This window comes from Ambystoma mexicanum, chromosome 5p (genome assembly GCF_040938575.1).
Source record: "Ambystoma mexicanum isolate Mex_15411 chromosome 5p, UKY_AmexF1_1, whole genome shotgun sequence".
In the NCBI taxonomy this organism is placed as follows: Eukaryota; Metazoa; Chordata; class Amphibia; order Caudata; family Ambystomatidae; genus Ambystoma; species Ambystoma mexicanum.
Genome location: NC_090930.1, coordinates 323,440,616 through 323,462,987, shown reverse-complemented (window position 1 = coordinate 323,462,987; position 22,372 = coordinate 323,440,616). Strand labels below are relative to the sequence as shown.

General features: G+C 41.9%; 1 long non-coding RNA gene across 1 annotated transcript in view; it reads right to left on the bottom strand.

The window, feature by feature from the left end:
* Positions 1-2,538: 2,538 nt before the first annotated feature.
* The window catches only part of LOC138481645 (uncharacterized), a 306,558-nt gene continuing 286,724 nt past the window's right edge, over positions 2,539-22,372 (bottom strand). The window contains exon 3 of the long non-coding RNA XR_011274307.1: positions 2,539-2,754. This is a non-coding gene — a long non-coding RNA (uncharacterized lncRNA). The remainder of the gene's footprint in view (positions 2,755-22,372) is intronic.

The window sequence follows — 22,372 nt, the reverse complement described above, 5'->3', positions numbered from 1 at the left end:
CTGAAGAAATACTGGAGGAGCTCTGCCCTAATTTTTCCCAGATCTAAGCTCTGATGTGTTTCATTAAGAAAGGTCAAATGGGTAAACATGACTAGTTTACCTCCTTCACCTCTACAATGGTTGCATGGTTCGAGGGCAGGATGTTTTCTCAGGAGATGTGCATTAGAACGGAGAGCTTCCAAACAGCAACTGTGAGCTAAGGTAAGTACCAAAATAAAATGGATCTACACGCAAGGCTTTATAAAAATAAGAACCTTTAGTAAAAACACAAAATAAGAAAGCAAACTAGTTTGAAAAGTGGCTCGTCCACCCATGCAAGAGAAAATCATACAAGAATACAGAGTGAAATACAGTATTGGCTGAAAGGTAAACTAGTGAATGTGCCACATGACGAGTGATATAAAAATGGGTACAGGATGCATTCACAGTACAGCACATATCTGATTAATGCTGGTGGACATACTTAAGAGTATGCTGTCCCAGAGTACCTAGAACCCTGGTAAATTCAGGGACATATCAGTGATACCTCAATATTTTGAACCACAGGTCAAGCCTTGGTGTATGTTCCTTGGTGTAAGTTCCAGGTCCTGCTGAAATATGTCAGAGTGTAATTCCCACTCTATTGCCTACTCATTTGGAAGAGAGAACTGGGGCCTCTGTGTTGCTTACTCTGAGGGAAAGGCATCCAGATGTGATGTACCTAGCTTCAGTGTGTGAGGAATTCAATGAGTTGTCTGTACAGCAGGACTTCAGAGGCCAACACAAAACATACTTCTTTGATGTACACCTTGCATGAGCAACTCTTGATGTTCTGTGCTGACTAGTCAAGAAGGGTTTACCTGTGCCTCTGTGTTTGCTACTATTAGGGGAGTGTAGTCAAAGACCCAGTTTTCCACACAACTGTACGAGGGGAATCTGATCAGGACCCAACACAACAATATTTAGACATAGATGCCCTGTTTTTGGTACTGACTTGTAGTCCACCAGCATAGGATGATGTATTCCAGGCCCTTTGAGAGCAGGCTCACCTGAAACAGCTATGGCTAAAGGTTATGGAGTTGATGGGCAGAGACCTCAGCACTTGAGGAAGTGCCAGCAATGTAGAGGAACTCATGCCTTCTGGATAGGAGCCCTGAAATCAGAACTCATGGAGGCTGTGTCCTCAAATGGACTCTAAGGTTGCTGCACTCTGGAGATATGATAGGCAGGGTTGTCATCTATCTATCTGAGGTATGATGCCCTTGGATAGGGAAACCTCCCACTGATCAGGGCAATGAGAGTGAGGAAAGTAACTGAGAGGGTGTTGCCCTCAAATCTGCCCATGACTATTTTGACTTTGAAGGCCACAGGGAACTCTCTAATTGATCCATGTCAAGTTGTGCCTGCATAGGGCTCACAGTTACTCCTACAAGTCCATGGGCAAGGAAACTGTTCCTTTGTCACTCGGAGTAGACCAAGGACACCAACCCAGGCAGAGTCTCTTGTGAAGAAGAACCTTAAGAGAACACCTTAGCGTTGGGGGCCATGCTTGTTTTGGCTGAGTTGGAATCATCAGGTATTCTAGACAAAACCAACTTTTCCCAGGAGCTGCAAAAGCAGTTTGTTTCAAATGTATTGAGCTCTGGTGACAGAATTCTCCATGAAGGACCAGTCATCAGGTATTCCAGACCCAAGCGATTTTTTTGAGGTATGGCAAGAACAGTTTCTTTCAAATTGTAAGAGGTCTGGTAAATGGATTCGGCATGAAACAGAGGCATGTTAATTAGCCTTCTTTTTGAAAAGTGCCCTGCACCTTAGAAACTGGTATTAGGGATGTCTACCCTGGAAACAAATAGGTAATGTAATTGAACCACTGACATACACATATTTGTGCTGAGAACATCCACTGACATATTAGTATCTATTAAGCCACATTGCAACATTTAAAGAATGCAATTACATACAACAGAGGCGTGTGCTCATGGTATTCTGAAAATCAGTGTCCAAATTCTATGCTTCAACTGTCTATTGGCTTTAGGAAAGTGAATTAATAGTAAACATTTGTCAATTCAGACCCTTATCTTATGAGCATCACTGTTGTCAGTCAGTCATTCAGGAAAGGTTAATCATCTTTCCAAAAGGAACCTAAGAACACAAGCATGCTAAGCAGGATGGGGCTTGTTTTAAACATGCATCCCAAGGTAATTATATATGATATGTTTTTTTTCTGTCATCGTGCTAGCAGCTCAAACAAGTATGCTTATCCGCATAGGGTTTTTCTGTGCAATGCACAGAACTAAAATGGGATCCAAAACTACTTCAAAATGTATACAAAGTTATAATCTACCTATATGTGAATGCAACTGACTTGTTTTGGGAATTAAAGATGTAACCACAACAGACACACCTGTTGTTTACCCTCTGCAATCATATCGCATCATAGACTCTTCTTAACCTTTTTGAACAATTAATGACTACTGTATTGAATGTGATTGAGACAAAGTACTTTTTATAACAAAGTTTCATTTAATATTTCATGCAAATTAATAACGTCATAAATCTGTCCAACATGACAAAGTAACCAATGCATTTGTTATGTGTTCACAAAATGTTCAAAATAACAATTTCCATAGATTATTCGAGTTTATAACAAACATGTCATCTTCAACTAATTCTCCTTGGTGTTGTACACATAGGAAGTCTTCTAACAGTAGCCAAAGTGTTTCAAATATAAATATATTCTTCTTCAGGGGGAAAGGATTCTGTGTTTATTTCCTACAAATTGAAACAAATCCATATTAATATTTGATTAAAAGCTCTACAAAAAATGGTAGTCTGATCACTTGAGGTATATAGTCATTAACCGTTTCACAACATATAAGATCTCGCTCAAACACTGGTCATTTGGGAGAAGGAGTAACCCCTTCAAATAAATCATAATAGGAAGATATAGGCCATGTATGTAATGTCTTAAAGAAATTATGAGTAAAAATATTCAGTAATTGATGGAATCAGGTAAAATACCCACAGATAAATGGGACTTCATGTTGTTAATGGGAAGCAAATAATCCATGAAAAACATCAATATTCATGTTACTAAATGAATGAATATAAGAACTATTACTAACAAATGGTATGTCATCACACAGTCTTTACATTCAGTCGAGCATAGGTAAAAACCCTCTATTTACTTGCACAATGCTGAGTAAATTACTGAACATAGAAACATGACTGTATTATAAATCTAACGTTACTCAAGATGTTCTTTGGGCGCCCTCTTCATTCAGGTTCATTTCTGTAGTGATGTAGTGTTGTAGTCAAAATAGTCAAAATATACCCAATACATCGTAAATTCTAGACCAACATGGCTTATTGAAATCTTGAAGAAAAGGATGTATAGTATTATATTAATCAAAGAACATTGTTCTCAAGTATTGTTTAAAAGACCCAAAATGCCCTTTAATTTCACATATGCTTTCCTATCATTCTAATGGCATGAACATTAACAAACATGTATTCTTGAATATTAAACAATGATGTAAGAACATAGCTGTCATTCTATATAATGATTAGTATGATACATTCATGAAAGCATAATGAGCATATGTATAACATATTTTAATGATGCTTTCAAAACCCTAATTTGTTGTGGACATAATCTAACCATAAAGCAACAAACTACTTAATCGGAAATATGAAAGCAATAACTTGCATCAGTTACATTCAAATATAGCAGGATTGAAACGTTGCCTATGTTCAACAATTCTATACTCATGTTTCTATTTCACATAGCATGAAAAATTATTCAAACATAATTCTATGAATGTTAAAGAACAACTCTATTGCTCTGTGCAGTTAACTGTGCAGTGAACTGGTCCGGTCTACCTGTAAGTCCATACAAGTCCATATATAGTTAACTGTTTATTCATGAGCAGTCTGTAAACTAGTCACAATTAACCCAACGGTGATGGTCCATCTTAGTTCATTACAGGATATGACGTTTAATAACTCTAGAAACTATGTAATGTGATAAAATTAACAAACTCAAGCTTTTGAAGTTACTTTAATTTTATGCAGAATTCTCATATAAAGCTAGATACATCATACTCCAAATTCATCCCTCTCGGTTTCAAAGAATCAAATTGTTTAATCCAGAAGATTTCTTTCTGTTCTAACAATAATTGAATGTTCCCTCATCTCCTAGATAATGGCAATCATTCCAGAATAAAACATCTAATCTGTGAAATGTTGTGTCCATATGTGAGAAAATGTTCTGCTACTGGTGATCTCGTATTCTTAGTTCTAATATTGGACATGTGTTCATCCCAACAAATCTTGACTTTTCTAGTTGTCATTCCCAACTCAATAAAATATACCAAAGAGACACATTTTGCCTGTCCGGTAGGTCCAAAAACTGATTGATAAAAAAAACAATTCAAGAAATCAATAAAGAGTTCACGATTTGCAAGAACAACAGGATTTATTACATACAAACACAGCCAGGCGGGACAGTCAGCTCTGTAGAACTGAAAAACTGAAAATGCTTTTAACACGCCCATATCAGTTTACAGTTTTAATAGACAAAAACCACAAAACATTTGTTACAAAAATCAAGTACATGTTAATCCTACATTCCCCATTGGCTAGCCCCAATAAAAACGTCTAAGCACAGCCTATGTAACCCAAACCCATTGGTCAGTAACCTACCCATGGTCACTTAAATGCCACCCCCTACAGATGACCTTATTGTGTTGTCAGCAATAAAATCCTCAGTATTTATTGGACAATATTATTGATATTACTGTTGCTACAATGGATTTTTCCCATTGCCCAGGACATCTTCAAGATGTGCATGCCCCAAGATGACCCAATCCTGAAGAGAGTGTGAATAGTAAAGTCAGTACCCTGTGGCAACAGAATGGACACACTACTACTTTCTCACGAGACCAGACAACTTGCCACCCCTCAGCAACTCTCAACCATGTAGTTGTACATTTGGCAACACCTCTTGCGACTCCCATCTTGAAACATGTTGCTTTCCAGCACACATCCTCCCATATCTCTCTTGGTAAGCAGGTGGCTTCATAAAACCCCAGCCGAGGAACTGCTCTTGAGGACTAATTTATCTGATTTATTTGCTCTATTTAGCCTGTCAGCAACAGTACCAATGGCCCTACCACTCCTCAGTGGTCAGTAGAGCATAGGCAAGCTCAATACCCTAACTAGGTCTTGATTTTAGGCATTGGTCACACCAAAACGTTTCCTTCACTGCCATTACATGTATCTAATGTTGGGCGCATAATGTTACCTATCGCCTGTCTGAAGTATCTGGGAAAAGCTAAGTCTTGCAACATTAACCCATCTTTGTGTGGCGCTTCACCCTTCCTCCAAGCCCTTGATCGTCTGAACAGTCGCTCAGGGTGAAGCAGGAATAAAGTCTAATTAAATTAACTGAACAGAAGATCTGAAATGCGGCATGGTTCCCTGAATGACAGAGACCTCTGGGCCTAATTCAATATGGCAGGGCTCTGGCTAAAATGGCAGTTGGTCCTTATGGTAGTAATAGTTTTTGCCTACCCGACTCAATGCTTGCACTATCTGGCATTTAAACCATATACTCGACATTAACAAAAAGCTTGTCCTAATACAATAGTGGCACAATCTCATTCTTTACACTACAACAAATGCATCATTTCATTAAGTGATGCTTACTAGGAAGACTTTGGAGTGTCATAGGCCTAAATGTTAAGTGTAAGGGACAGTGAGCCTCATTACAACCCCGACATTAGCTGTGCCGGTAAAACCGGCAGGCTGCCACCAGAGTTGCCATTTTATCTGGCACTTGGCTTCACGTAATAACCAGGGCATTACAGCCCCGGCGGTCCGTGAAGTCAGGCGCCGGAAAATGTTACTCCCGATTCCCATTTGAGTCCAATAGGACTCAAATGGGAATGGGGAGGATGGAAGCACCCGCACTGTGTGCAACAGTGCCAGTGTTTCCGTCAAAGTCTGCGGGCGGGTGCCATCCCACCCACCAGGTCTGACCTGGTGGGTGGGACAGCAGCTGCCCACAGAACTTGGAGTGTGCCGGTCCAGTAACAACAGTGCCGGTACGCTCACTGGCACCATTTTTACCAGACCGGCACACTCATAGTGAGGCCCAGTGTCATTTGCTGCCCCTCATTTCATCATGTAATGCTTTCTATACTGTGTCAAAACTAAGTGCTATTCACACATAGACACAAATGCTAAAGCAAATGATAGAAATACTGACACTAAACTGACCAGATATCTGTCCATGCTAATAGAATTTACACAGCCTGAAGATCCTTCCATGTTTGTGATGTTGCACCTGCATGCCGACATACCTTATAACACATTAGCAGGATCACAAGTAGAGGTGTGCCTTAATGTTATCTTTTGGCCATTGTATTAATGTGTTACATTATTTCCTAACAGTATATTATTGCAATTGTTCACTGTTATGGCAAGGTAATGAACCCTTCATTTTTGGTAAATCTTGTGATTCACCTGAAAAAGTTGCATGCAATAGCATATCTCTGATTGATCTGGAAGTTGGTAAATATGTAGATACAATATTTGAAGCTGGATTCAAGTCCAATAGTTTCCGATTTCTCTTAACTATGTTATGAATTTGCTTACTATGCTTGGAGAATGGGGTAACATAAAGCAATGATGGTGAAGTCTTAACTTGCATAGTTGATAAAGGTTCAAACGTGTTATATTTTTAGCCTTATGCAAATTGTTGGTTATGTCTCAATCCTTAAATTTCCTATTCAGAAACAATTCTTTCAAATTCCTGTGTTTGTCTGCAAGTTCTATTTTGTCTGAGATAATTCTTTTGTATCATAATGGCCCCCATTGAAATTCTCAAAATTTGTAATACATGTTTTTCATCAAATTTGATAAAGTTATTTTGTAAAATCAATTTCAAGAGGGTAAGTGCAAATACTTGGTAATATCCAATATGTCCAGATCTTAGTAATAACCATGCTATTGTTTCAAAACCCTCAGCATTAGGAATCAAAGTACATAAACTGACAACATCAAAAGTTTCTAAAATATCATGTGTAGTATCAAATTGTATACTTCCTAATTTTTTTAAAAAGTCACTAGTGCCTCCTATATAGGTCTTGCTATTCTGAATCAAAGGTTGGACAATATTATACATTTATTTTGATAGCCTTTCTAACAGTCTGTCTGTGGCAGCGATGATCGATCTTCCTGGGGATTTTTTCAAATTTGTATACATCTTTGCTAATTTTAGGGTGCTGTTTAGTCAAAAATCGTTTAGTTTTAGAAGAAATCCAGCCATTTTCAAAAGCTTCCTCAAGTGTGCTTTTGATCAATTCCTTAACGTGATTCGTAGAGTCAAAAACGATTCTCATATATGCATCTCTATCCTCAAGTTGGAATTGAATTTCAGCGAGATAATCATCAGCATCGTGTATTACAATAGCCCCACCTTTGTCTGTGGTTTTATGACTATGTTGTTATTCGATCTCAATTTAGTCTACAACTTTCTTGTATAGTCAAATTGTCACCACTTTTCTTTCTCTTATAGTTCATTTTGCAAATATCATCCAGTGCCATACTATAAAAAAATACCAGAACTGAATTCTGAATATCTGGATTAAAGGTACTTTTAGGAGAACACTCATCATCTTCCCGTTCAAGTTGTTCATAAAATAGTTTACATTTAATTTCACCTAATAATCGATACAAATGAATTTTGTCCTGAACCAAGGTACTAGAATATTTAGGAACAAATGCTAGAGCTTTTTGTAACAGTCTGTGTTGAATAGAAGTCAAATGTACTTTTGATACATTGACTACTAAGTTTTGTGACTCACTAGATTCACTTTTCTTGACAGATTTTTTTTTCTGAATTCTCCAAGTGGCCTTCTTGGTCCTATAAAAGTAACTTGTTTGACTGATGGGGTCTTCGATGGACCTCCTAAACAAGTCTTCTCTAGTGTAGATTCCTCAGTGGTGTCAGTAGGTGTAATATCTATTACGTCATCACCCAGTTCATCTTTTGTCAAGACTAGAAATGTTAGAAGATGTACTTCTCAATTCTTTAGATAATGGTTTGTCCTTTATATAGCTGCGTGGTTCACAGCGTCTGAATTGATAATGTTCCTGCCATGTATAAATTATGTCTAATGTGTAATCTATAGTGTCCCTTCTTAATTTCCTGAGTTTTATCTCTTTCAATTCTTTTTCGTAATTCTTTTTTGTAAATAGATTGTTGGTTAATATCTTCCAGTATTGTATCTGACTCATATTTACTCAATTGCTCAGATATTTTTTTTGTTTCAATTATATAATATCTGTGTCAAGTCTCATTAAAGAATTCACTAATTCTTCAATGGTCAATATTAGCAAATCCAGTGATGATTTTCTTCAATATCTCTCAACATATTTTAAAAAAATAGGGTTATCTTTACATAATGTTGGTTATATTGCAATCCTCAAACCCTGTGGAATCCGTTGTATTGTGTGGTAAGGCACTAGCATCAAAGCATGTAATTTTTCTTTTTTTTTCTATATCAACATCTCCCAGTGCTTAGTTATCAATTCGGGTTTATCTACACCTGTATTATCTTTATGTGTAGTTTTAATCAAATGTAACATTCGAGGTGTTTCCTCGTCTGAGAAGCCTAAAACCTCTGCTCTGTTATCTGTGATAAAGCCAATTTTGCCAAAAGACATTTTAGTAGTGGTGCACCTGCAAAGAGAGCTAGAAAATCAAAAATGTTACAGATACCAGGGGCACTCAAATGTGAATTACTGATATTCATTTTAATGAATTCATAAAATTAAGTAAAATATATATTTGTGTAATTCTTGATGCTACGAGTCAGAGGGTGTCCCTAATGAAACAACAGTATGTCGTCCTCCCTGGCAGATGCCAAGATGTACATAACTCTGCTTTTCAGCTGTCGTGGGGATTTTTTCAGAGCTGCATAGGTCATAAAATTATGTCGCCATTATAGTTTGTAAAACAAAGATTTAATGTGGGTCAGCCATCCTACTTTTCTAGTGCCTGGCATGGATATCAAATTCAGAATCCGATCTTTAGTCAAACGACTGATGTAGTAGAATGAAAATGATGAAAGTTATGGCTTTTATATTTCTGATTATGTAATACGTTTGATTATGGTAAGGTTATGTCCACAACAAATGAGTGTTATTGAAAACATACTGATGACATTTTATTCATATGCTCATTTTGCTTCCATGAATTTATCATGATAGTAGTTATATAGAATGACAGCTATGTTGTTATATCATTGTTTAATACTCAAGAATACTTGTTTGTTAATGTTCATGCCATTAGAAAGATAGGAACCCATATGTGAAATTAATGGACAAGTTTCATCATTCGCAATAATATTTGAGGACATTCTATACAACTATACATCCTTTTCTTCAATATTTAAATAATGTTGAACTGATGATGTATTGGGTACATTGTGACCGCATCACTACAGAAATTAACCTCTTTAAAGATGGGGTACATAGACCACCTTGAGTCCCATTAGATTTAGAATATCGTCCTATTTCTAAGTTCAGTAATTTACTGAGCATTTTGTAATAAATAGAGAGATTTTACCTATACTCAGGTTAGTCACATTGTGAGATGAGACCAGTGAGGAAGTTAGCTGTTTGTGCTCGAATGAAGGTAAAAACCATGTAATGACATACCATTTCTTTGTAATATTTGTTATTGTAACTCAGTTAGTAACTGGATTATTGATGTTGTTTCAGGGATTTTTGCATTCCATTAATTACATGAATTTGCATTTATTTCTGTGTGTTGTACCTGATTACATCAATTAGTGAGTATTTGTACTTATTAATTTTTGAAGAGATTACATATATGGTCTACAACTTGCCATTATGATTTATTTGATAGGGTTTCTACTTCGCCCAAGTGAGATCTTATACTTTGTGAAAAGGTTAGTGTTTATGTAGCTTAAGTCATGTGACTACAATTTTTTGTAGTGCATGTATTCAAATATTGATATGGATTTGTATTCATGAGTAGGAAATAAACACAGAATCCTTCCCTCTGAAGAAGAATATGTTTATATTCAAAACACGGTGGACTACTGTTAAAAGGTTTCTTATGGTGTACAACACCCAGCAGAATTAGATGAAGAATACATATTTGTTATAAACTCAAGTTCTACTTGAAGAATCCATGGAACTTGTTCTTTTGAAAATGTTGTGAACACATAACATATGTATTGTATTGTATTTAATTGTGTTATTTATAGCATTCTTTCCCCATTTGTATAGCCTGAATGCGCTTTGTGATTCGAACACCCTCAATGACCGTAGTCAATGTGGTGGATATTCTAAGAGATGGTTGTGTGCATTTTGCCATCTTAAATCTTTGGTGGCTGGCTAGGCTTTACTAAGCAGCCCAATAGTCAGGCACGTGGGTGGGAGCTGTTGGCGATTTAAGATATAGTGCTATTGTTGAGAATTTGATGTGTGCCCAGCTGTACAGAGTTTTCTTTCTTCAGGAGTCGCTGCATTTAAGTGGCAGAGGTGTTCAGGTACGTCAGGGGTTTCAGTGTGATTACTTTGTTATGTTTGACACATTTACGAGGTTATTGATTTGCAGGAAATATTAAATGAAACTTTGTTATAAAAAAAGTACTTAATTTCAATAACATTCAGCTCAGGAGTTAATAACTCTATGAGCCTCATTATGTGGCTGGCGGTAACCGTGTCTGTAATACAGGCACGGCTGACGCCGGCATTAATTATTTTCTGGCACCCAGAAATGTGCAATTACCAGGTTATTACGCCCTTGCCGGACCCGGTATTTGTCCATTTGTGGGTGCCAGAAAAAATTGTTGCCTATTCCCATTTGACCCCCACATGGTACCGTGCTCGTGGGTGCCTTTCATTCCGCCATGTCAGACCTGGCGGAATGAAAGGCACCCGCGAGCACAACTCAGAGTTTCCCGTCCGGATACAATGGTACTGGCAAGCTTACCGGTACCATTGTATCTGGACCGGCAAGGTACTGTTGTACCCGGACCGGCAAGCTCGTAATGAGGCCCTGTGACTCGATATGAGTGCAGAGGGTACACAACCAGTGTGTCTGTCGTGATTACATAGTTTGTTTGCTTTAAGGGTTCTTTCTCTAGGGACAACCTCTGACTCTTTAGTATCAAGAGTTAAGAAAAATATATTTTACATAACTTTAATAACTAATTAAAATAAGTATGAGTAATTCACTGTTGAGTGCCACTGGTATCCATAACATTATTTGAGGTATGAGTCTTACTGCAACCCCTTCAGACAGACCCCAAAACAGTTTGGCTGCGTTCAGAATGGGAAGGCTTTTTTCCCCCAGTTGTCAACATTCATATCCCTTTCTCCTGTGAGGGGAAAATCAAAGGTTCACATGAGCCCATAAAAGACCACTGGAGAATGGAAAGCACGAGGCGATTATGCAAAGAAACAATTGCAGTCAGAGCGCCTTTCTTCTCTTGAGGTCGGATCTTCGTTTAAAGTACTCTGGGACCAGGTTGTTTGAATTGTTAGACCTAAGAGATCTCTTTTGGGTGCACTTGTCGAACCAGGATACAAGGTACTTGTAGCTTATGTTACACTCTGCCCACGTAGCAATGCACATTCATTTTTGGAGTTTAGCCAGAGGGGAGAAATCAGTGTCTGAGATATTATCTTGGTTGTTTTTCAAACCAAACTTTATGCATGTGTAAAAGTGCATTTTGCAATACATTTTCCTGTGTCCAAAGAAAACCTTGTGGGTTTGCCACACTTTACGGCAGAAAGGGCACTGTAAGAAAGAATGTCATACTCTTTGTACACAAAGGCCTGGCTCAACAATATGTACCAGAATTTATATGATTTTGTAGAAAATTATTATGGCTTTTCAGGTAATTCACAGAGTATAAAGTGATCACGATAGTCTGGTGGCCTACTAAACTTAGTCAGACATCTTATTATCCTTTGAGACAAGTTTCATAGTTCTAAACTGAATCCTTTGGAAGCAATGTGCTCCAGACAGAATTTGGTAGTGTGGTGGGGGCTACTATGATTGCAAGCCCTAGGGTGGAGTAGTGGAAAGTTGCTAAAAGCCCAATTTTTGGTCATTCTGGACTGGGTGCCAGGAGAAGCATTTTGTGACTATGTGGTTTGGTGGAAGCGCATTCATCAGAACTAGCCGGAAGGGGAGTATTTGGCCAACATCATCACGCTCAATATTTTAACGCAGTATGCCTGGCAAGAGGCCATCTGTGAGTTGTGGCCCCAGTGCTCTTGTGGGGTGCTTGTGTGCTCACCACCATGAATGACCAGGTTGGTAGTGCAGGTGCCCAAGCACCAGTGGCAGGACCAGCATACCTAGTGGGTGCACGTGCACTGAGACAGCAAAAGGCGCTCACACCAATGCCCGAGTTTGATATTTCGGGGGGCCCCGTCAAACCTTGGACCAAGGTGGAGGCTCTGTATAGATTGGCTTGACATGTGCTTTCCGGGCCACTGGTGAGATGGATGAGGACAGTAAAGTGGCCACACTTCTCTACTCAGCGGGACTAGCGGTACATGAAGTATTTCAGTCCCTGACACCTGTGTATGCAATGTACACGGCGGCCCAGAATGCACTATACAAGCACTTCATAATGCTGGCCAACGCAGACTATGAATGCTTCGTGATGTGCAGTGGCAGACAGAAGGACGATGAGTCTCTGGACACTTTCTATGAACGGTTGCAACGGATGTCTCTGTCACATGCCTGGGAGAATTCCCAAACGATGATCAGGACCCAACTCATACAAGGCTGTAAATCTGGAAAACTGCGCAGACAGGTGCTGTGGGAACCAGGACTCACGCTACCCTGCATATTGGAGCCCAGCCATTGCCAGGAGGTCTCGGAGGTGTGCACCTCAAAAATGGATGCAACAGTGCATCCAGGAAAGACGGTAGAGGTATGTGCTTTGGGCCACGGTCAAGGAGGAAGAAAGGCCTGACGTCCAAGTGGTGGCCAGCGTGACAGAGGTGCTAGAGTCCTCGAATCCTGCATAAAGTGTGGGTATAATCTTCTGCACCCACAGAGTGCCTGGCTCAGGGGAAAGCTTGTGGACATTGTGGGACACTCGACCATTATGCCAGTATGTGCAGGGCCCTGTTGGCGGTGGTGGTACCAAGAGGGCCGATACGGGCAGGGGTTTTTAGACCACAGCACCACCACCCAATGTCTCCCAAGTAGACCAAGGGGAGGAAGGTGTTCCTCATGAAGATGAAGAAGAGGATGAAGAGGACAATATCTTCTTTATCTCTAGTGTCAGTGTGCTACGTGCCACCACCAGAAGGCAGACACAGTGCCTCATGAAAGTCAACAAGTCGACGATACTGGTATTGGTGGACACAGGAGCATCAGTCAATTTAATGGCCAGGGTGCACTATGATGCCATGGTGGCGCCGCCCACATTACAGAAGCCCAGAGTGTGCATATTCACTTTTGGTGGTGAACAGCCTATCCCATTGGCCGGAGCATTTTTGGCAAATGTTGAGTATGGAAGTTCGTCCATCAAGGCCTGATTCTAAGTAACGAGCATCAGCAGCAACACTTGCTCAGCAGAAGCTTTGGGCATTGTGAGCTTCGCCTATTCAGTGTATGTGGAAGAAGTGCAGGGGCTGCTCATGAAGTGCAGCCAGCTCTTTGGGGGAATAGGCTGCATGACCAGTGAACCAGTGAGGCTGAGCATTGACAAGTCGTAACAACCATTGCGCTCAAACACCGCAGAGTCCCATTCCATCTGCGGGACCTTGTCGATAATGGATGAACCGACCTTATGGGTGTCTCCAATAGTCATTGCAAGGAAGCCTAAGCAACCTGAGTCGGTGAGAATTTGTGTGGACATGAGGCTCCCGAACAAGGCCATCAAATGTGAAGGACACTTCATACCCACGATCGATGAAATCATTGCGGAATTTGAAGAGGCGCGCTTCTTTTCAAAGCATTACCTACGGCCGGGGTGTTATCTAGTGGTGTTGCATCCAGACTCAAGGTACAAAACCACCTATACCACACACCAAGGCCTCTACAGATACAAGCGGGTAAGCTTAAGGTGTCTTCCAAGGATGGAGGTATTCCAAAACACAATTCGTAGGGCCCAGGTTGATTTGGATGGAGTCTTCAACATCAGTGACGACATCCTGGTGTTTGTGAAGACAGAGGTGGAACACATGGAGAGGCTAGTGAGAAACTGGAATGGCTGCAAGCACTCAGACTGACCTTGCATAAGGAAAAATGCAAATTCCTCAATAAAAACATTGAGTTATTCAGTTTGTATTCAAGGAGGGAGGCATGTCACCTGACCCACGAATGGTCAAGGACTTTGTGGAGGCAAGGCCCCCTGAGAATGTGGCTGAAGTCCAAAGCTTCTTGGGGATGGTCCCCTATTGTGGCCGGTTCAGCTGGAACCTAGCCTCCAGGTCTGAGCCCCTGAGAAGTCTCACAAAGAAGGAGGCAACATGGCAGTGGGGTCCGCTCAAGCAGGCCGCGTTTGAAGATGTGAAGGGAGCGCTGACGGTGGAGGACACCATGGCATTTTTTTCAATCCATCCCTGACATCAGAGATCGTGGTGGACACCAGCCCTTTTGGTCTGGGTGCAGTTCTCACCCAGACAGATGCTAATGGGGGGATCAGGCCGATCCCCTATACGAGCAAGGCCTTGTCAGAAACAGAGCAGCGATACTCACAAATCGAGAGGTAGGCCCTGGCAGTCTTGTGGGGGTGTCAGCACTTTCGCCTGTATAGGCTGGGATGGCTGGTGATGGTGGTAACTGACCACAAGCCCCTGGTGCCGATCATGGCTGGCTTGTCTTCCAAAATTCTAGCCTGGATTTAGGTGGATGCTGGAGCTCCTGGAATATGGGGTCTCGTTGGTGTATCGGCCGGGTAGTAACAACGCTGCAGATTATCTGTCTAGGCACCCCTGAGGTGAGGTGGAAGGATGTGGAAACATTAGTGAGGAGGAGGCTGATGAACATGTGAGGCTGATTGTGGAGGTGGTAACTCCAAACTCGGTGCCTCTCCAAGAGCTAGAAAAGGCTGAGGTTTGGGGGAATATTAGTAGAGGATACATTGGTAGTGCTAGCAACCAGCGAAATTCTCCAAAATATAAATGCAAATACTCCACTCGGAATAAAGAGACACAACAATATAATCACCATTTCTATTATTTCACCTATCATTATCTGTGCTGCTGACCCTTGTGCAGCTTGAAGATATTGTTGCCCGCCTGAAATGCGCAAAAAGGTGTGTTATTAGGTTAGTATTTATTTAATTATTTAAGCCCTGTGGACCATATAATCATTAATTGCAAGCACAAACACCTGCTCCCACACTGCTCTTACTCCTGGGTCTCTCAATGTGGTGAGAACAGAAGGGTTGACTTGTTAGTCTTGTGGGTAAGCATGGGCCAAATATTCTACGAAGGCAAGATAATACACTCTGGGTGAACGTGCTTGGAGACAGTGGGATCTCCTCAAATTTAAAGGTATCAGGGTGATAGTCAGTGGGTAACATAAGTAATAATCAATTATTGCAGTTGACTTTCTCGAAGAATATATGTAGAGAATAAAATAACAAACAGACAGTGGATCCTCACTATAAATGTATGAGTAGTTTGTCCCCTAGCTCTGCTGTTCTTGAGCGAATAACCATTGGGTGTCCTCCGCTCAGCAGTGTAAATTAAGAATCGTCGTGTTGCTCCTCTTGGTTATTTATCGTTGGCCCTGTTGAAATCATTGCCAGGTGAGGCCACTGCTTGGTAGAGCTTGATGTCCATGAGGTAATTCCAGACCGTTTTTCCCATGAGTTTTACAGCTCTGTCTGCTACATTTTCCACTGTGTAGGGACCAGTAAATCTAGGTGCATCCCACCGTCTGATGAAGTTCCTCAGCAATGCTAACTTGTCTCTTAATCTTTGATTCTTTTGGTTCATTGTCAGTGTTGCTTAAACTGCTGCCTTCTGGGCATCCCCTATGTCGTTGTATCTGGTGAGAGATAAAAGAGGCACCAGCAATCAAGAAAGTTATGTAGTCATACATTTCCTGACTAACACATCTGCACTACTCTCTGCATCCTGTTACTACCCCATGGGGAGATAAATAGTGGTTGGACCCTGGATTATTGTGCAATGAAAACAGTGCAAAGGGTACGCAGTGGGGCCAATTCTTCTTTGTGCTCTGCTTTGTTTTAGCTATTGCTTCTTTCAACAGAACATTCAGGCATTCACAAATCCCATTTGCTTGTTTGGGATAAGCACAAGAGAATGTATTTTGAATGCCCAGCAACGTGGTTATGTACTTCAACATCTCATTGGCGAAGTGAGGGCCATTGTCAGACCGAAGGACCTCACACATACTCCATCTTGGGAAAACTTCCTGGACTAGGAATTTCACTGCTCTGATAGCGTCAGGATGTGAACAAGTGCTTGCCTCAATCCATCTAGCAAATGGGCATACAACCACTATCATGTAGCGGTATCCTTGACACAGTTGGATCATGTCACCAGAATTGACATGTAGATGCTGAAATTGGCCTGCACGTCTAGGTATGGCTTTCCTTATAACTCTCAATGTATGGCATGCTGTCAAACAAGTGCTTACATGTCAAACAAGTGCTTACAAATTCAGCCACAAAACCATCTTTCTCGAATCTGGGCAGCAATTACCTATTTTCCCATGTGTGTTGGATAGTGTAACTGTGTCTGTGCAGTGTTCAATAATGCTAGTGGCATCACCACTTTCCCTGTGATATTCTGTCACCATATGGTGTCTGATGGAGATACTGCACATCCCCTCCTTGTCCACAGTTCTTTCTCTTCCCTGGTGCAGTATCCCTGCAACTCCATAATCTGTGTTTCTGGTAATGCATTGCACCCTTCCTTCAGTACCATGTTCCTTGCAAAGTCTCGGGCATGCGAGGCTGCCTCCATTTCTAGTAGCTTTCCAAAATATGCTACACATTTTGCTTCTGAGTCTGCTGCTTCATTTCCCCTTGAGATAGGACCTTCCCTTTGTGTGTGTGACTGGCCCTTCACTATTGCTTTCTGTGCAGGGTACTGTATAACTTTGATCAGTCTTCCTGATAAGAGTGTATGCTGTACTGGTGTCCCATCTGCTCTTCTGAATCCCCTCCTCAACCATCACACCAGTCCTGAGTGAACTGTTGATGTAACATACGCGGAGTCTGAGTACACTGTCACTTCCTTTCCCTCGCTATGCTCCAATGCTTGTATTAGAGCCACTAACTCCACTGCTTGTGCACAATAATGTGATGGCAATCTTACACTGGCCACTACCTCACTTGTTCCATCTTCCCGCAAACTCACCACTGTGGTTCTTGTATGTCTGACCCATCTGTCTTGTCAATTGTCAAGTATCCATCAATGTACAGCACATCTCCCCCAAAAGTGCGTCCTCATGTACTTGGCATGTGTCACTGAATTCCTGTATGTTCTCTGTGCAGTAATGTGCATAGTCACCTTCCTGTAAAATGTCTGCTAGGAAAATGGCTGGATTAACAAGTCTGCACCTTACTATCTTCAGTGATGCATTTGATAGTATCACCTCATACCCTGATGCTCTCTGTGTTGTCAGTGTGATATTTGGCTCCTGCAGTATTGCGAAGAGAGTGTGCTACACGCAAAGAGTGGTGGTACATCCCAGGGTAGTGCCTGCTGATTTCTCTATTGCGAATGTGGCAGCAGCCAAAGCTTGTTTGCGCTGGTAGTGTCCTCTCATTACTGGGTTATGTTTTTCACTGTAGTATGCTATGTGCTTGTGCCCCAAGCTCGTCTTCTGTGTTAGTACTGCTTTCATCACTACACCATCAGTGTGAGAATAGGAACAATTCTGTTTTATAATCTGGGATCCCTAACACTGGATCTGTGCATATTGCCTTGCTTCCTTCAGCTTGTTGAATGCATCAGTCATTTCTGTCCTCCAGTTAATTGCCTTGTGCTTCCTTCAGAGCACCTAGCAAGGGACTTGTGTATGTATTTTCATCGAAAACCCATGCTCTGCAGTAATTACACAACCCCAAAAGTTGCTGCATCTCTCTCACTGTCGTGAGTTTGGCTATCTTGCGTAGTGTCGCCCTCCTTTCTGGTGTGATCCGTCAGCCATTTTGGGAAATTGTCTGTCTAATGTCTCTGGGCCCCCCTTGTTGTTCCCTTGTGTCCCCACCACCCCCTCCTGCACACAGGAGTCTGTCCTGATACCTTCTGGTTTCACCATCACCATCTTGTGGCCAATGCTGGATTTTACTTTTATGGACTTCATTGATTCAGGGTGTGTCACCCTTTCTCAACTCTCATGCAGGACTTCCTTTGCATCTTGTACTCATGGTGGCCCTGAATCATGCTGTTCCCATCTTGATCTTGTATCCTGGCTTGCAACATTATGTGTTACTACTGACTTCTGCAATTGTATTCGCTCTCCCCTCTTGCTTCTCCACTCTTTTGACTGCTTACTCTCTGTTCTCCCCCCCTCTCTCTTTTCCTATCACCTCCCCTCCTCCCCTTACTTTCTTCTATGCACCTACTCTATCAGAATTGTCCCTGGAGCTAGTATGATAGCAAACTCATCTGTTGCTCCCCCATCCTCTTAATGCCCCCCTCTCCCTCCAGAAATATCTGAAATGTTGGCAGGCCTAGTACAATAGTCGCTTTTTTTGTTCCTCCCCTCCCTTTCTGCACCCCTCTCTCTCACCTTTTGTTTTCCTCCGGCTCTACCAGAAATGTCGTCAGGCCTAGTACGGTAGTCACCTGTCTGTTTCCACTTCCTTCCCACTCTCCCCCTCCATTCCCTATCTATGTCTTAGCACTTGCACTATCTGAAATGTCGCCAGGCCAAGTACGATAGTTCAATTCACATCCTTACTGTTCATGGCCTGTAAGAATGTCGTTGTATTTTCCCTTGTTCCCGCCCTTGCCTTGAAGCGCTTTGAAACACATTGTGCATAGGTGCTATATAAATAAACTATCATGTCATATCATATCAATGTATAGCACCTCTTACTGGCAGTACTGTAGTTTGGCTTTGTCTACTTTGTAACACTGTCAGCATGCGGTTCAATGATACAAAACTTACTAATGCGCCAGATCCCTTAGAAATAAGTTAAATCTTTTGTTCATCAGATCTGAATTGTGAATCAATTAAAATTTGACACAAATCTTATTTATTACAGTAATAGGGCCTCATTACAACCCTGGCGTTGGACCATGGTGCTACTAGCACCATGGTCCATGCCGGATTCCGCCATGGTGGATGGCGGATTTACCGCCCAATTCCAAGGTTGGCGGGGCGGTAAATCCCCATTCACCATGGCCCCTTCCCCATTCCCATTTTTGGCCCATAGGGCTCAATGGGAATGGGGAAGGTGCTAATTACGGCACCGTAAATTACGGTGCCGTAATTAGCACCAAGGTCCCTTAGCGGATTGGACTTTAACGCCTGCAAAAAGCAGGCTTTAAAGTGTGAATCTGGCGTTAAGGGTTTAACGGCGCCGCAGCCTTTTACGGTGCCGTTAACCCCTTAATGCCAGGGTTGTAATGAGGCCCATAGTATTACAAATCCTAACATGAATCTTTCTAACACCATCTACTTGTTGTCTAATTCAACTATAATAGTACACTTCCTGCCTGTTACAATTCCTAACATTAATCTTTAGTACAACCTAAATGTTGTCCACTACAACTATATTTGTAAAGTTTTTGCCAACACATGTTTTGACCTTCAACTTCAGATCTACCTCAGGGCTTGCTCAAATTCTTGCCTTATTCTATGTTACTATTCACTTGTAGGCTCTGTGTCAACCCTTTACTTGTTCAAGCTCCTATTCTTCAGAGTGATCTCTCCATTCATCAATACATTTGCAGCGTTAATAATGCTTGATTACGTTTGTTCACCTTCTGTTAGCATACAATAAGCAGAAATCTGTGTGGCGTATGAGTCATTTCTGCACTGCTCTTCTGTCATGCTGCAGATCAAAATGTCATCTACGTACTGCAGGATCGTGTTCTCCAACTGTACATTGCATAAGTCCATCTGGAGGACCCAGTTAAAGATAGATGGTGGCTCGCAGTACCCTTGAGGACATTTTGTGTATTTCCACTTTCGGTTTCTATACACAAAGGAAATCAAGTCTTGTGAGTCTGGGTGCAGTGGTACTGAGAAAAATGCATTTTCCAAGTCTATGACCGTGAAACAGGCAGGTTCTGCCGGAATTCTGCACAGAATTGTTGCTGGATTTTAAACCAGAGGATACTTTGCTTCTACGAAGTGGTTTAGAGGCCATAAATCCTGGATAAAAAAGCCACTCCCCGCATTTAGATTTTTTGACTGGGTACACCGCTGTGTTGCCTGGTGATTCTGATGGCACTAAGATGCCTCGCTCCACTAGTGCACCAATTGTCTCATAAATTCCCTCATCTGCTTCTTTTGAGTATGGATACTGTTTTACTCTGGGTAAGATTGCTCCTGGTTTCAGTTTTATCTTCACTCCCCCTATTTCTTTCAGACACCCTGCATCATAGGGACTTGTTGTCCATAGGATGCTGGGCACCTTGGCCATATCCTCTTCACAGAAGGATGGTGGTGCTTCAAGCGCCATAGCCATCCTCTGTGGTACCTCTCTGTATTGTATCCTAAACCAATAAGTCACACTCATCTTGAATACCATCTCTGACCTCTGAGAATCAGAACGTGCCCTCCGACCCAGAAGACCCTTCAACAGGAAAGAAGAATCTGCGACAATATGGCAGTCGGTCATATAAACTTGCATCCATTCCCACTGCTCCCACGATGGATAATTAGCAGGAGAGATACCCTCCCAGCAGACCCTACAATCCAGCAGTAGTTCGAATCTTACCCAGAGTGAACGAGAAGACACACGACGGAGCTGGAGATGGTTAAATGGACAGACTCAACTAAGCACTAAGAAACCAAGGCACTTGTCGTTAGAGACACCAGGACGACTTATCTACGTTAGACATGAAGCAAACATGCCATCAACACACCCTGGACATGAACACACATTCAACTACATGAAGAACACAAGTATACATCTCTATAGATAGAGGACACACACATACACATACTGTCTGCACGTTTATTATTTTGACATTAGCCCTGCTATAGCACCGAGGTAATTCAAGAAGCAAGAAGAGTTTGTGTAAATGCTTGCAGACGCTCATATGCAAATAAACCCATGATGTGGCAGGAGCACTCAAAAGACCTGACAGCGATAACGCACTAACCTATCGACTAGAAGAAGGCGTGTACAGTAGAAGCCAGACTATGGCCTCAGAAATCTAGCAGGCCACGATTGGCTCAGGAAGGGGACCTCAAGCCACTCAGAAATTATGTGCAAACCAAACTACTGTGGCAGGAGCGAAGCCGCTGCCAGGGTCGCACTGTTGCAAGTGACATTCCTCACTCTGAACCTGAGTAACAATGGCTGCAGGAGAGGTGAGCTCTCTGACAAATCACTGAATAATTCTAAGGTCTTGGGCTCACAGAGGTGGGGTCCAAGAAAATGATCTGGCCGAGCTGAGGAGCTGCAAAATTTGGGGCCTTAGAAGAGCAACCTGTTCCACTGTCCAGACAATAGCTGCAACAAGGTTGTTATAGTCACATTACAATACTACGTTGGGAATCAGAGCACGCTCATTACAGCTATGGGCTACACACCGCCATGATGCCGACACATAGTTGCACCTTGCAGATACATAATTGCACAAGGCATTATTCAGAGGTGTTCCGTGGGCTGGGAACAGAGGTTGTCCCAGGCTTGGGTCCTCGCCGCTCACCCAATGAAAAATACGGACCCTATGGGTGGACAGTGGTGGTCACCGACCAATTATGGGGCTTGCCCACTGTAACAAATTTAGTGTAACCATTTTTGGGGATGGCCAAGTGTACCACCTGACACTACATTGTCCAATAACACACCACCTCCATAAGTTTATATATGGGACCTACTACTAAACAGCCTATCCTAATTGAAGTTAGGTTTTTGAGATGTTCCCGAAAATGACACCAATCGTGATGTGTGATGCCATGAAAACTGGCCTGCGAGCCAAGGTCTGTTGCGAAATGCATGGACATTTTTCCATGTACGTGATCCCTGCAGTAATTCCTTGCCTCTTGTGTGGACATGGCGTTCTTGATTGGGCAGAGGGAAGGAGTTAGGCCTTCCATGAGCTCACCCCTGTGGGCTCCCAGAGCATCTCAGCCAGACCAGGCTACCCGCTCCTAACAAGTTGGAAGCACCAGCGAGATACGTTGTGGTGATATCCAGGCCAG